Genomic DNA, 13,174 nt, shown 5'->3' on the forward strand with positions numbered 1-13,174 from the left:
AGCAATAAGATCACAAGTTTGAGTCCAATCTGGGCAACTTAGAGAATCAGCTAGCCCTTGTCTCAAAAATTCAAAAATGGCTGCAAATGCAAATGCTCTGCATTCAATCCCCAGTACTGTGGAAAAAATGTTTTAAAGAATCTAGGAAACTTTGAGTATCAAAATTAAAAATAATAGCAAAGAAATGTAGCTCATTAAAAATAAGAATCCATAAGTACACACATATATGTTGACATAATGCACTATATCATATCAATACACTAGTACAGCACATTATTTTGGTAGTGTTCCTGATTCAAAAATGCACAACCTAAATTACAGACAGACACAAAACAACCCCAGCTGGGAGGTATTCTACTGAAGAAGTGGGCTGTGTGTAAGGGCACACCCACAGCAAGGACAGGCTGAGCACAGCAGAGTAGGGGAGGGGCTGCATCAGAGAAAACAGATGGATATAATACAAACCTAGATTCATTTTTCATAAAGGACATTCCTAGAAAATTGACAACATTCTTATAAAGGCTGCAGTTTAGATAGTAATATTGTTGTCAGAGCTGGTTTCTTGATTTTTCCCCATAGGGCAACAACGCTAAAGGTCTGGTTGCCACTCTATGGTCCTACTGGGAGGGGTGGAGTCATCAGAAGGGGTCAACTCGAAGGAGCACCCCAGGAAGGGGAGACTGGGAACTTGGGCTCCTTCCTCTTATCCTTTGCTCCTGGTTATCTTGATGAACAATTTTGCTGCACCATGCACCTTCCTGCATCCTTTGAAGTCACAAGACTAAATGAATCTTTCCTCTCTGTACATTGATTTTTCTCAAGTATTTTGTCACAGCCACAGAAAGCTTACCAATACAGCCTGTGTGGTACTTTTACCCATTTTTTTTCTCTTTAGTGTCTTTCTTATTGATAAATAAGATAATTGATTTTCAGGTTAATTTTCTTCTTTTTCCCTAAGATATACATTTAAGGCTATTACATTCCCATTGAAGTACTAAATTAGATGCACGTGACATGTTTTCATATGCTATTTTTTCACTTCAATTTAATTTTTAAAATTCTAATTTCTCCTTTTCTTTATGAGCTTTTAGAAGTATGCTGCTTCATTTCCAATCACATGGAGATTTAATGGTTATCTTTGTGCTATTGATTTCTAGTTTAATCTGCTACGGTCAGAGTACATGATTTCTATACTTTGAAAATGTTTATAAACTTGCTTTACGATTCAGCTTTGGATCAGTTTTGGCATATATCTTGTCAATCCCCTGTGCAAGTTGAAATAGATTCTTCAATTAGTAAGTACAGTAGTCTATAGCTCTAAGTCAAATTTAAGTATGTTGTCTAAATCTTTTATATTTTTATTGATTTTTGTCACTTGTTATTGATTTCTTGATGATAGCTATTCTTTTTGTAGTAAGATGGAATCTCAGTGTTGTTTTAATTTGCATTTCTGTAATGGCCAGTGGTGTTGAACATTTATTCATGTATTTATTATTTTTACTTAGTTTGAGAAGTTTCTATTCATTTCACATGCCCATTTTTTGATTGGGTCTTTTTTGGGAGGCTATTTTTTTTTTTTTTTGAGTACTTAATGTATTCTAGAAGTAAGTCCTCTGTCCAAGGATAGCTGGCAAAAAATTTTCCCCATTCTGTGGGTTGTGTCTTCACTCTGTTGGCTCACTCTCTTGTTCCCTTCACTGTGCAGAGCTTTCTAATTTGATATAACCCCATTTGTTGATTCTTGACATTAGCTCTTGTGCCACTTGGGTTCTCTTCAGAAAATCTGTGACTACACCTGTGTCCTCAAGAGTTTCATCTTCCAACAGATTGGGTATTTCTGTTTCAACATTTAGATCTTGGTTCATTTTGATTTTAATTTAGTATATGGTGCGAGATATGGGTCTTCTGCATGAGGAGAGCCAGTTTTCCCAGCAGTAAAGAGGCTGTCTGTCCTCCAGTGTGTGTTGTTGGCCCACCTGTCAAAGATCAAATAGTAAATGTGCTTGGGTTGTTTCTGCTTCTTCTGTTCTGTTCCATTGACCTTTATGTCTGTTTTTTTGCCAGTGCCATGCTGTTTTGTCACTGTAGCTTTTCAATCTAACTTCAAGTCTGGGATTATGATGGCTTCTTCTAGCTTTTATCAATTTTGTTAGAAGTAAGATATCAGCGTTATTTTTGCTCTTTTGAAGATATGTCTGCTCTTCTTCTGCTATGTGCTAGTCAGGCTTTTGGCAAGTGAATACATTAATACAAGACACATAATTTGATATTTACCCAAAAAGTCAAATATAAAGGAATGTAAGCGTTAACCACACATGAGAGGTCCAAAGAATCCAGCCAAGGGCCTGGATCCCAGCAGTTTCCCACACAAGTCCAGCTAAAGGCTTAGAATCCAAGGCAGTGTCCTCTACAAGTCCAGCCAGAAGCCTGGAGCCCACAGCAATGTCTCATGATCATCCTTATTGAGGATCTGTACCCTGAAGGCCCAAAGGCCAGTGGTGGAAACCAGAAAACCTACACTGGTGAGATGAAGGACCTGCGCCCCCAGGCTGAGGGAACCACAGCGGAGCCTGGAAACGATGCTCATGATGAAGATCAGGGCTCCCCTGATGAGAACAGCATCCATTCCCAGTGACAGAGAGACCCTGAGCTCCTCCTCCGATGAGAGCAGCCAAATTTGCATCAGGAAAATCATCCGCAGCAAGCTCCTCCTAGCAAATCAACAGCCATGATCTAACCCTCCAGGTCTCTTTTTACGGCTATTGGCAACAGTCTTCAGGTGGGTCTCCCACACTGAACCATGCTGATTCAGTTCCACTGGGTGTTACAAATTGACCCTTAGTTAATCCACCACATGCTGCTTTTAGATTTTTCTGCCTTTTTTCCATAAGATTTCTGGGCATAAATATGAGTTTTTGCTTCGCTCTGTTTAAAGTTCATAGTTGCATAAATCTTTGGCTTGATGTTTTATTTTACTACAAAGTTCTCAATCAATATCTTTTCATATATTATGTGCCTCATTTTTTCTCTCCTGTGATTCCAATTATATGTATATTAATTCTTTTCACCAGCTCATTAATCTTATATATGCTTTTCTCTGTTGTCCATTCTTTTATTACTCTGCTTCAGTCTGGATTTTCTTGGCTTGTCTTTCAATTCACTAATTTTCCTTCTGGCTAGACTAATATACTGTACAAAAAAAAATGCCTTTAAATTCTTGATTTCTTTTTGCATTTTCCATTAAAGTTATTAAATATTAAATTTCCATTTGGCTCTTTTAAAGAATTTATGATTTTTTTTCAGTGCTGGGGATCTAACCCAGGGCCTTACACTAGGCAAGAGGGAAGTATTCTCTCACTAGGCTATACCCCACCCCTGAGTCTCTTTTTATAGTTTTCAGTTCTCTGCCAAAATTGTCATCGTTTCATTTAGTTTATTTTACATAGTTAAAAAAATTTTAAAGTTTGCATTGATAAATAAAACTGAATAAATGATAGTCCACTTCTATTGCCTACTATTTCTCTTGTTTTAAATCATTTTTGGCCTTTTTGCACCCTTATTTAATTGGCAGGAGTGAAGGAAGGCTAACATTAGGAATTATGTACAAAACAGAAATAATTTGATTTTGTAGATGTTATCTTCTTGTTTATATTTGAAACGTTTTTCTTGCTGTTCCTCGTAGAGTAGGCGGATTGGTACCCAGCCAGAGATTGCAGGGCAGTAGTGTTTGTGAGAGTGTCTTTGGCCCCTCGATCTGTAGATCTGGAATATGCCAACCAGAAATCCAGAAAGCTGATGAAAACTTTCCCCTTATGGGTTCTGAGCCTCAGAGTTTGTCACCAATCCCTAAGCAGTCAAACATCCTCCACTATCTATCTATCTATCTATCTATCTATCTATCTATCTATATATATATTTTTAAATCAAGTATCCCAGTGGGAAGATGCAGAAGTGTTGCAGTCACCACCACAGACCTCCCTTCTCCTCGGGTCTTCCTCCTACACAGATTTGCTGCCTGGAGCTCAGCATGTCTCTGGACAGTTTGTTCAGCACTTGTCTGAGTTCTCATAGTTATTCGGAACAAGAGATTGGTCTGAGATGAGCTGGCACAAGATTCCACTGCTGGATGTAGGAAAGATGCTATTTTAAGGGTTTTGTCTTCCACTATCTTTTCAACTCTTGCTATGATTACTGATATATTTGGATTTTCTACATACTTTAAGTAAGTCTTCTACAAAATAATTCATTTTTTCCAGAGATAAAGATCACTGCTATAAAATTATATATGTATTCTCTCATAATTTAAAAATAGCATTTTCTTTCTCATTCTTAGTTTTAAAAATATTTTGCTTTTATCAGAACTGGCAAATTTTTATTTATTTCAATGTTATTTTCAATAATTCACTTTCTTGTTGCATTGGATTTATTGTTTTAATTTCTTTTCTCTCTTGAAGATCTAAGGTTTTGCCCAAGTCAAATGGTAACTGCAGAGATAACAAAATACTATTTAGAAACTTCTCTTTGGAGGAAGAGTCATTTTTTCTTAATCCTTCCCCCATTGCTCTCTTCATGTTTCACTTCAGACCTCCTGTTCCGTGTTTTGGGGCCTCCTCTGTAGAGGGAGAATAATCACATTTATCTGCAGGTTGTTCTGTGGTAATATATCAAAGACCTGAGGGAGTGCCAGGCATGTGGCTCAGTACAGGACTGGGAGCTTAGCTGAGCAGTGATGTAGGGTTTGCGGGGGCTGGGGTTACTCTCCCTAGCCCCACGGGGCTCCTGGGGGGTGGCGGAACCTGAGAGCTGGCCTTGTAGGGGTCTGGGTCAGCGCGGGAGTGCTCTGTTCCTTTCTCTTCCCCATTCGTCCTTACCATGGGGTAGACGTTGGTCCCACCACTTCCTCCCCACCAGATGTGCTCCCCACCACAGGCCCAAAGCGAGAGGGCCCATCCATCGTGCCCTAGAACTTCCAGAGCTGTGAGACAAAATAAACCTCTTCTCTCTGCAAGTCGATTATCTTATCTCAGGCATTGTGGCATAACGGGAAGCTGAGGAACACAGAATCATCACGAAGCAGATTCCACAGCTGCTAACAGATAGGAAGGGCTGTCATGCAAAGCTGTTATCCTGATCGTTAGTGTGAATGAATTTGGATGTGTAACTAAAGGGGCTTGGGTCTGGATCCTGGTTTTCCGCTTTAGTTGTGCGACCTTGCGCCTGTCGTTTGACATCTCCGAGCTATGTTTTCTATCCACACAACGTAGATGACGAGAGGATCGCTTCTGGTCCTGTGTATGTAATGTACACTGTGTTCTTAGCAAAGGTAGAGCCCATATTTTAATACATTTTAGCAATTACTTCGTCACATATGAGATCATGTAAAGGTACAAGATCCCAGGGATGAGTGTAACTGTACTGTATACCTAAAAAGTACTAATAAATTCGATTAAAAACCCCTCTTATATGAGGAATTTAGAGGGAAAAAGATGCGAAAGTAGGAGGGAGAGTGCTACAGAGGAGGAAGGAGGAGGAGGAAAACAGGAGGGTAGAAAGTGTGCGAATGCACAAGTACCCCGAAAGGAAATAACCGGTCTGTATTACGTGCAGTAATGAACAGAAAGACAGTTCTTGAAGACACACTAAGACTAGCTGGTCCAACGAACAGAGGAAAATGCTGGGGTACCCGAGAAGGATGTTTCCAAAGGTTGAACTGCCCAGACTGGGGGCGTGTGGAGTCCCCAGGGAACCGGGCTGCACCCAGCACTGGGTCCAGACCTTTTGCCATTCCTGCCTCCTACGCAGAAGGCCGCCTCGGGTGTGGAGGGTGAAGTGGGGCTGCAGAGCCGGACTAGCCAGGAGGCGGGATAGAGGCAGGGACGCAGCCTTGGCCGCCTGTCGGACCACACCGGCTCAGCGTGGCACACAGGCTGCGCCCTCTGGACGAAGGTGCCCCTGTGTCCTGAAACCGGCCCCCTCAGCCTCGCCTGCGCGGACCCGTTCCTGAGGCCTGGCTCAGAGCCCCATGCGTAGATTGGGTATAAGGCCACACTGCGCTGGATTAAATCTTCTCCTTTAAGGGGCCGCTTTAGCGCAGTAGGTAGCATGTTGGGCTTTCCAGGCCTTCTCTGGGGCAGGGAGATCTAGGGCCCCCAGCCCGTGCCCCACCCATCAGCCACGTGGCAGCCTGCGCTTGGCCTGAGCTCGTCCTGTACTCCCTGCTGGCTCTCGTCCCACACCCACGGCTCACCACAGTCCCTCCCACGCAGTGTTCACACACGAGACCTTTTTTCTGCAGAGCCCAGAAGGAAATCAGCAGACACAGTGACACCCGCTACCCCACCAAAGCGAGGAGCCCTGGTCAGGAAGGGCCGTTTCCTGTGCCCGTCTCACTCTGCTGGGTGACCGTGGGCATCGGCGTCTCCCAACTTCCCCTCCAGAGAGGGGCCCAATTGGCTGCCTTTATTTCTGGCTCTGCCTCCAAGCCCTCTCCCGGGGTTTAGATGAGCAGAATCATCTTACATCTGGAGAGAGTCGACTGCGGAATTAGAACTCGACTGATGTGTGCCTGAAAACCGTCCCCTTGGAAAGACTGCATGATGTTAACTGTTTATCTATTTCAACTCTTAAAAATATTGCTCTCCTGTCATAAAACCATCAGTGCTGGCGTCATGGTTGGGTGGCAGGGTCGGCTGCTGTCCACACTGGCGCGCTGTGTGCGTGCACATCCAGCCCAGGCAGCTGCTGGGCAAACGAGTGGAGCAAACCTTGTGCTGTCCACATGAACAAGCTGGCCAGGACTACCAGGTCAAAGGAAACGGAGCCCCAGGAGGATAACCCTGCTCTCCTGGGGATTTCAGCAGGCTGCTGTCTGGAAGCAGGCAGCCTGTAGGCAAGGCGGAAGCCTCCTGGTGTGTTGTTGGAAGATGATGGAAGGGTCAGAGTTGCATACGTGGACAGTGGCTTATGGAACATCTGGGGAAAGTTCTTGAAGGGCTCAAGTGGGCAGAATACGGGATTTAGAAAGCAAGACATCAAAATACTTCGTTCACGGTGGAGAGGACTTGAAGTCCCTCAAGGATGTGACCGAGCCTGCAACCTCTGATGGGCCACTCTTCTGGGGTCCAGTGTTGTTTTCAAACGTGTCCATGGACCACTGAGAAAAACATTTCTGACCAGAACTGGTGGTCAGTTCTGGCCCAGACCAACAAGGCAACTAAGGGTCAGATCCCTGCTTAGGAGGGATGTGGGGAGGTCACCTTCCCAGAAGTTGCTGGAGACTCCTCTAGGTAAGGTTTCCTGCAGAACAGACTGGCCCCACAGGTGTGTGGCGAGCGCCCCCATGCCCTGCATACCTGCCCAACATCCACTTTCAACTCTGCCGTGTGTGGATCTTTTGAAGGCTCTGGGGAGCTGGATCCAGGACCAGTATGTCCTGATGGGGAGCAACAGAACGGTCTAGGCCACGGCAATACTGAGGATGGCAGGAGGGGAAATGTGGGCCACACAAGAAATGTGTTCCACTTCGGTGAGAAGACAGTGGAGCCTAAGGGGAGCTTGTTTGGGGTTCACTGGGACCCTCCAAGACAGGAAGCAGGTCCTCCAGGGGAGGACCTCCGCAGCTGGACTCACCCGGGTGGCTGCAGAGCCTCCTCCTTTGCATTCTGAAACACTCTTGCCCTCTTGTGGGCATTTCTTCACAACAAACCTAAGTTAATCCTTTCCTAGCACTTGTTTACTTTTGCTGTGGCATTTCTACCCAACAGGCATTTCTGGCATGACTGCAGATGCGGGAACCAGGATCATAAAGATGCATGGTGCCTGCTGAGGGAGAGGCTGCAGCGCTGCTTGGTGAGGCCGTGATGCAGCTACCGGGCAGCATGAAATGAACAGCTGACTCTGCTTGGGAACCTTGCAAACGAGACATTGGAGATGAGTAGTTTTTCAGGCAATGAAGAAGGGAGAGGACAAAAAGTTTTAGGGAGAGGAGAAAGTGTGAGCAGATTGCAGATACTTTAGTTAACATTGTTTAGAGACTAAGTTCCTAAGTCTGTGTCAAAGGCCAATTTAAAAAATTAATAGAGGTTATTGCTAAGTAGGAGGCACTAAGTGCTTTTTTTGGTTTTGTTTGTTTTTGAGACAGGATCTTGCTATTTAGTGCAGGCTGGTCTTGAACTTACTATGTACCCAGGTTGGCTTCAAACTCACAATGATCGTCCTGCCTGAGCCTCCCAAGGGCTGGGATTACAGGTGTGCGTCCCCATGTCCAGCTTCCTCCTCTTCCTCTTTCTCCTCCTCTTCTCTCTCCCGCTTCCCGAACCCTGTCCTTTTTCCCCTCTGCCCTCCATCTTATGTTGAGCATCACTGGAACCCAGGACATCACTAGGCAAGTATTCTGACACTGAGCCATACCCTTAGCCCTCTGAATGCTATAAGTATATTAACTCAATTAATTCCCATAGTGTCCACGAGTTTTAATATTCCTATTTTACATTTGAGGAAACTGAGACCTACAGGTGTTCCCCTGTGCAGAGTGAGGGCTGGACAGAGAAGTGTGGTACCCCAGGAAGCTGGAGATCTCAAGCAGATCATGATGGGTTCTGTGTGCCTTGCTAAGGACTGTGCATCCTGTCCTTCGGCTGATGTTTCTTAGCTCTGTCCTGTGGGTCCTTGGAGGTACCTCACAGTCATCTGGTGCCATCCAGGTGTTGGTGGATCAGACTGTTGCTCACTGTTACTGGTTTTATTAAGTTGTTGCATAATATCTCATCTGGATGAAATTGTGGTCCTGTTCAAATGAATGTTGAAAAAGCACTCCCTTTGGCCACTGAGAGCTATTACACAGTCTTAGACAAGAGCATTAAAAGACTGCCATTTTGCAGCTCAGCCTGGACTATGGATTAATAGGGGGACAATGAGGACACGAACTGACTTCATTTTCAAAAAGAACGTAAACTAGCACAAAGGGACAGAACACGCAGTAGCAGGGGTGTTTAGGATGAGGGAGCCGTTGCTGTATATCTGCCTACTCTTCTTCTTGCCTTCAACTTCCAGAACAGGCATCATACCTCGGAGTAACTAAAAAAGATGCAGCATTGTCTTTCTCAGCTGGAACCAGTACAATGTGCATCTGTAAGTTATTTTTAAGTCAAGGACTCATCCTTCTCTAAACACAGAGATTCTTACTCAGAATCACAGCCTAGAACTGGGAAGGTTTTGGAGAAGTCAAATCAACATCATGTTGCCAAATTCACGGTGTCATTCAGAGCCCATTTAAGCTTCTGGTTTTTCTAGACTGCTTTTGTACGAATCACCCACTAACCTGAACACCTCCTGACTTCCCAGCACTACAAGATGCTCCAGTCTCATTTCATCTTTTTCTTGACCCAATCCTAGGCTCAGCTTATCAAAATGCATTTACAATTCAGTCATTTTTTTTGGCCACTTTTTGTGCCATTTCTTATTTTGATCACTGATGAACAGCCCATCTCATGGAAGTAACCTAGTATGTTTCATCCATTACCCAGTAAAGAATATTCTGGTGCTTCTAGTTTTTGGTGATGAAAGAAGCTATTATGAACATTCCCATGCAAGTTTTTGCATGGATATAAATTTTGAATTAGTTGGGCACAAGCATTTACCTGGAAAGAAACTGCCAAACTGTCTTGCACAGTCGCTGTTCCATTCTACATCCTGTGAGCCATGAGATGGTGTCCCTGCCCGCACTCTCCCCAGCCATGGCACCATCAGGTACTTGGGTCCTTGCCACCATGGGGAGCCGGTGTGCAGAGCCACCTCATAAATGCCAGGTCTGCAGCCCCCGGGGCAGGTGAGCAGCTATGCTGCACTTGTGTGTCTGCTTGGTGAGGCATCTCCTCAAATTCTGCCTCTTTGGAAGGGGATAGTTGGTTTGCTTACAGTTGAAAGTCCTTTGAATGTTTAAAATACAAATCCTTTATCACTTAAATGTTTTGAAAATACTGTCCGGCCTGTGGATTGTCAATTCTCTCAATAACGTCTTCTGCAGAGCAAAAGTTGCTAATTTTAGTAAAGCCTGACTTAGCAGTGTTTGTGGGTGATGCTTTTGGTGTTAAATCATTTTTCACTTTAAAGGACTCTCTACCTAAGCAAACAGGCCTTCACCAAAGAGAAGTGACTTTATGATTAAAGGAACTTGGTGATCCTAGAAACCTTGTTTAAATCAAAGCGCACAGGATGGCCCTCTGCCTAGCTGCACCTAGCGCCGTGTTCCTAAGACTCGCCCATGTCGTAGCATTTGATGACATTTCCCTTGTCTACAGGCTGCACCCTTCCCATTGCACGGATACTCTAATCTGCTTATCCAGTCTTCCACCTAGGATGTTTCCATGGTTTCCATGTTTGGCTATTGAGAATTATTCTGCTTTCAACCTGGGAGTGTGGCTATTTCTTCACAATTCTGTTTTCAGTTCTTTGGGATAAACATCTGGAAGAGGGACCACTTGATCTATGGTAATTTTACCTTTAATTTTTGAAGATCTCCTGTACTATTTTCCATGGTGGGTGCACCACTTCAAATCCCTACCAGTTACCAGGGTCCCCTTCTTAGCCAATACTTATTTTCCATCTTTTTCTTTTCTTTTCTTTCCCTCCTTGCTTCTTCTGTCCATTGTTTTCTTTGTTTTGCTGTGCTGGGGAATTGAACCAAGGGCCTCAAGCATGTTAGACAAATGCTTTACCTGTGATCTATGCCCACTATTTCTCTCTGTCCTTCCTTCCTTCCCTCTTCTTTCTTTCCTTTCTTTTGTATCCTCCCTCCCCTCTCGGCAGTCACCCTGGCCCTGTGAGCCAGTATCTCACTGTGGTCCGCATCTGCATACCCAGGAAGCTAATGATGTGAGCATCATTTCCTATGCCCGCTATCTGCACATCTTCTTAGAGCTGTACCTACTCCAATGTCTTTGCTGTGTCTAACTGGGTTGTCTGTGTGGGGCGCGTGTTGGGGTAGAGGTGCAGGAGTACCTCACATAGTTTGCACATTGGCCTTTCATCACATGCGTGGCCTGACGCTATTCTACTTTGCCCCATCGATTGTTGGCTTTTCATTCCAGTGCTTGTTTTCTTTGTTGCACAAAAGTTTCATGGATTACTGTCTTCCCACTTGTTCACATTTGCTTTTGGCACCTTGTCCACTGTTTTTGTGGAATTTTTCCTGTTGCCTCTCTTTTACTTTGCTTTTTTATACTTTGGATTTCCCATATAAGAACAACCATGTGATGTTTAAGCTTCTGTGTCTGACTTATTTCACTTGACATTATGGTCTCAGGGTGCATCATTTCCTACAAATGCCTCAAGTTTATCTTCCTTCATGGCAGAGTAGTACTCCATTGTGTATAAATACTGTATTTTCTGTTGATGAAGATCTAAGCCACTTTCCTGCTATTACGAATTGTGCTGCTATAAACATGGGTATACATGTATCACTATAATATGATGTTTTTGATAACTTTAACTATTTAGAGAAGATACCCAGAAGAAGTATATCTGGGTTAAATGAAATTTCACTTTAGCCCCCCCCCCAAACACAGAACTTTATTGTCAGGGACGAGTGTATAGGGAGGGTAGCAATGTGGGGCCCTGCCCTGGGAGCCTAAAATATGGAACAGTACACAAATGTGCAAGCCATCCTCATGCAGGGGCGATCTCTGTATCTTTCCAGTTTTAGTGTATATGCTGCCAAACTAAGCACTGGTTTTAGCTTTTTGAGTAATCTCCACACTGATTCCATAGTGAGTGTACTGATCTGTGCTCCTTTCAACGGGGCAGAAGTCTTTCCTTTTCCCCACAGAATCTGCCAGCATTTATTTGTTTATTTCTTCATTTAGTAACGGGGATCAAACTCAGGTCCTTGCACTTGCAAGGCAGGCAGCAGAACCACTGTGCTAAATCCCTGGCCCCTGCCAGCATTTATTATTGTTGATTTCTTGATGATAGCATTCTTTCTGGAGTAGGACGGAATATCAGTGTTGGATTAATTTGCATTTCTCTAATGGCGTGCCATGTTGAACACCTTTAAAAATGTATTTATTGGCTATTTTTACTTCTTATAGGATGTGACTATTCATTTTTCATTGTTCATTTTTTGATTGGGTCTTTTATTTTGAGGGAAGGGGTCTACTTCTTTGGAGTTCTTTGTATTCTAGATGTTAGTCCTCATCCAAGGAATATGTGGCAAAATTGTTCCCCATTCTGTAAGTTCGGTCTTTGCTCTGTAGTTTCTTTTGCTGTGCAGAAGCCTTTTAATTTGATATGATCCCATGTGTTGGTTCTTGGTGTTATCTCCTGTGTAACTGAGGCTCTGTCCAGAAAGTCCTCACCTATGTCTGTGTCATCAAGAATTTTTGAATTCTTCCAGCAGATTAAGTGCATTTTCTGGTTTTAATTGAGCAGTTGATGATTTCATTCTGTAGCTTTTCTTAGCACATCATTTATACTTTTTTAAAAACTTGTTTAGTGATAATACTAGAGTTTGCAGCTCATAGCTAACCCAAGTCCGTTTTCAAATAACACTGTCCTGACTCACGTGCAGTGTACCTCCTTAATAATCACCAAACATTTCTAATTACTCCCTCACGTCCCTGGCTATCATTGCTGTCATTCATTTCACACATATAAAAAACAGATATTCCTCAACCTTTGATGGTGTTGTGTCTCAAAAGACCCAATATAAAACTGAAAATATCATTACTCAACAGTGGATTCAACACAGCTAATCTACCCAGTGTCAGCGCTTAGCCTTCCCCACTTTAAACACACTCATAATAGTCACATTAGCCTACAATTAGGCAAAAGTCATCTAACACAAAGCCTATTTTATACTGAAGTGATGAATACCTCATGTAATTTATTGGAAACTGAACTGAAAGAGAAAAACAATGATTGTAAGAATGTTTTTGCACCATAAAATTGAAGAAATAAGAAATCAAACCATTATAAGTAGCAAACTATTTATACAAGCATACATAATCACATGAAGCATCACTACTACTGTTTTGAATTAATGGATATTTGTAAGAGCAATTAAAAATAAGAAAAATAAGTTTGTATTTTATCTACTTATTTCTTCTCTAAAGCTTTTCTCTTTCTTCTTTATATAGATTTAAGTTTCTGATGGATAGTATTTTCCTCCCTATGAAGA

At 43.1% G+C, this 13,174-nt stretch overlaps 1 pseudogene; it reads right to left on the minus strand.

The window, feature by feature from the left end:
* Positions 1-11,627: 11,627 nt before the first annotated feature.
* LOC117287024 lies at positions 11,628-11,725 on the minus strand (annotated as a pseudogene).
* Positions 11,726-13,174: the final 1,449 nt, after the last annotated feature.

This window comes from Fukomys damarensis, unplaced genomic scaffold (assembly GCF_012274545.1).
Source record: "Fukomys damarensis isolate Sample0158 unplaced genomic scaffold, DMR_v1.0_HiC HiC_scaffold_19, whole genome shotgun sequence".
NCBI classification, from domain to species: Eukaryota; Metazoa; Chordata; class Mammalia; order Rodentia; family Bathyergidae; genus Fukomys; species Fukomys damarensis.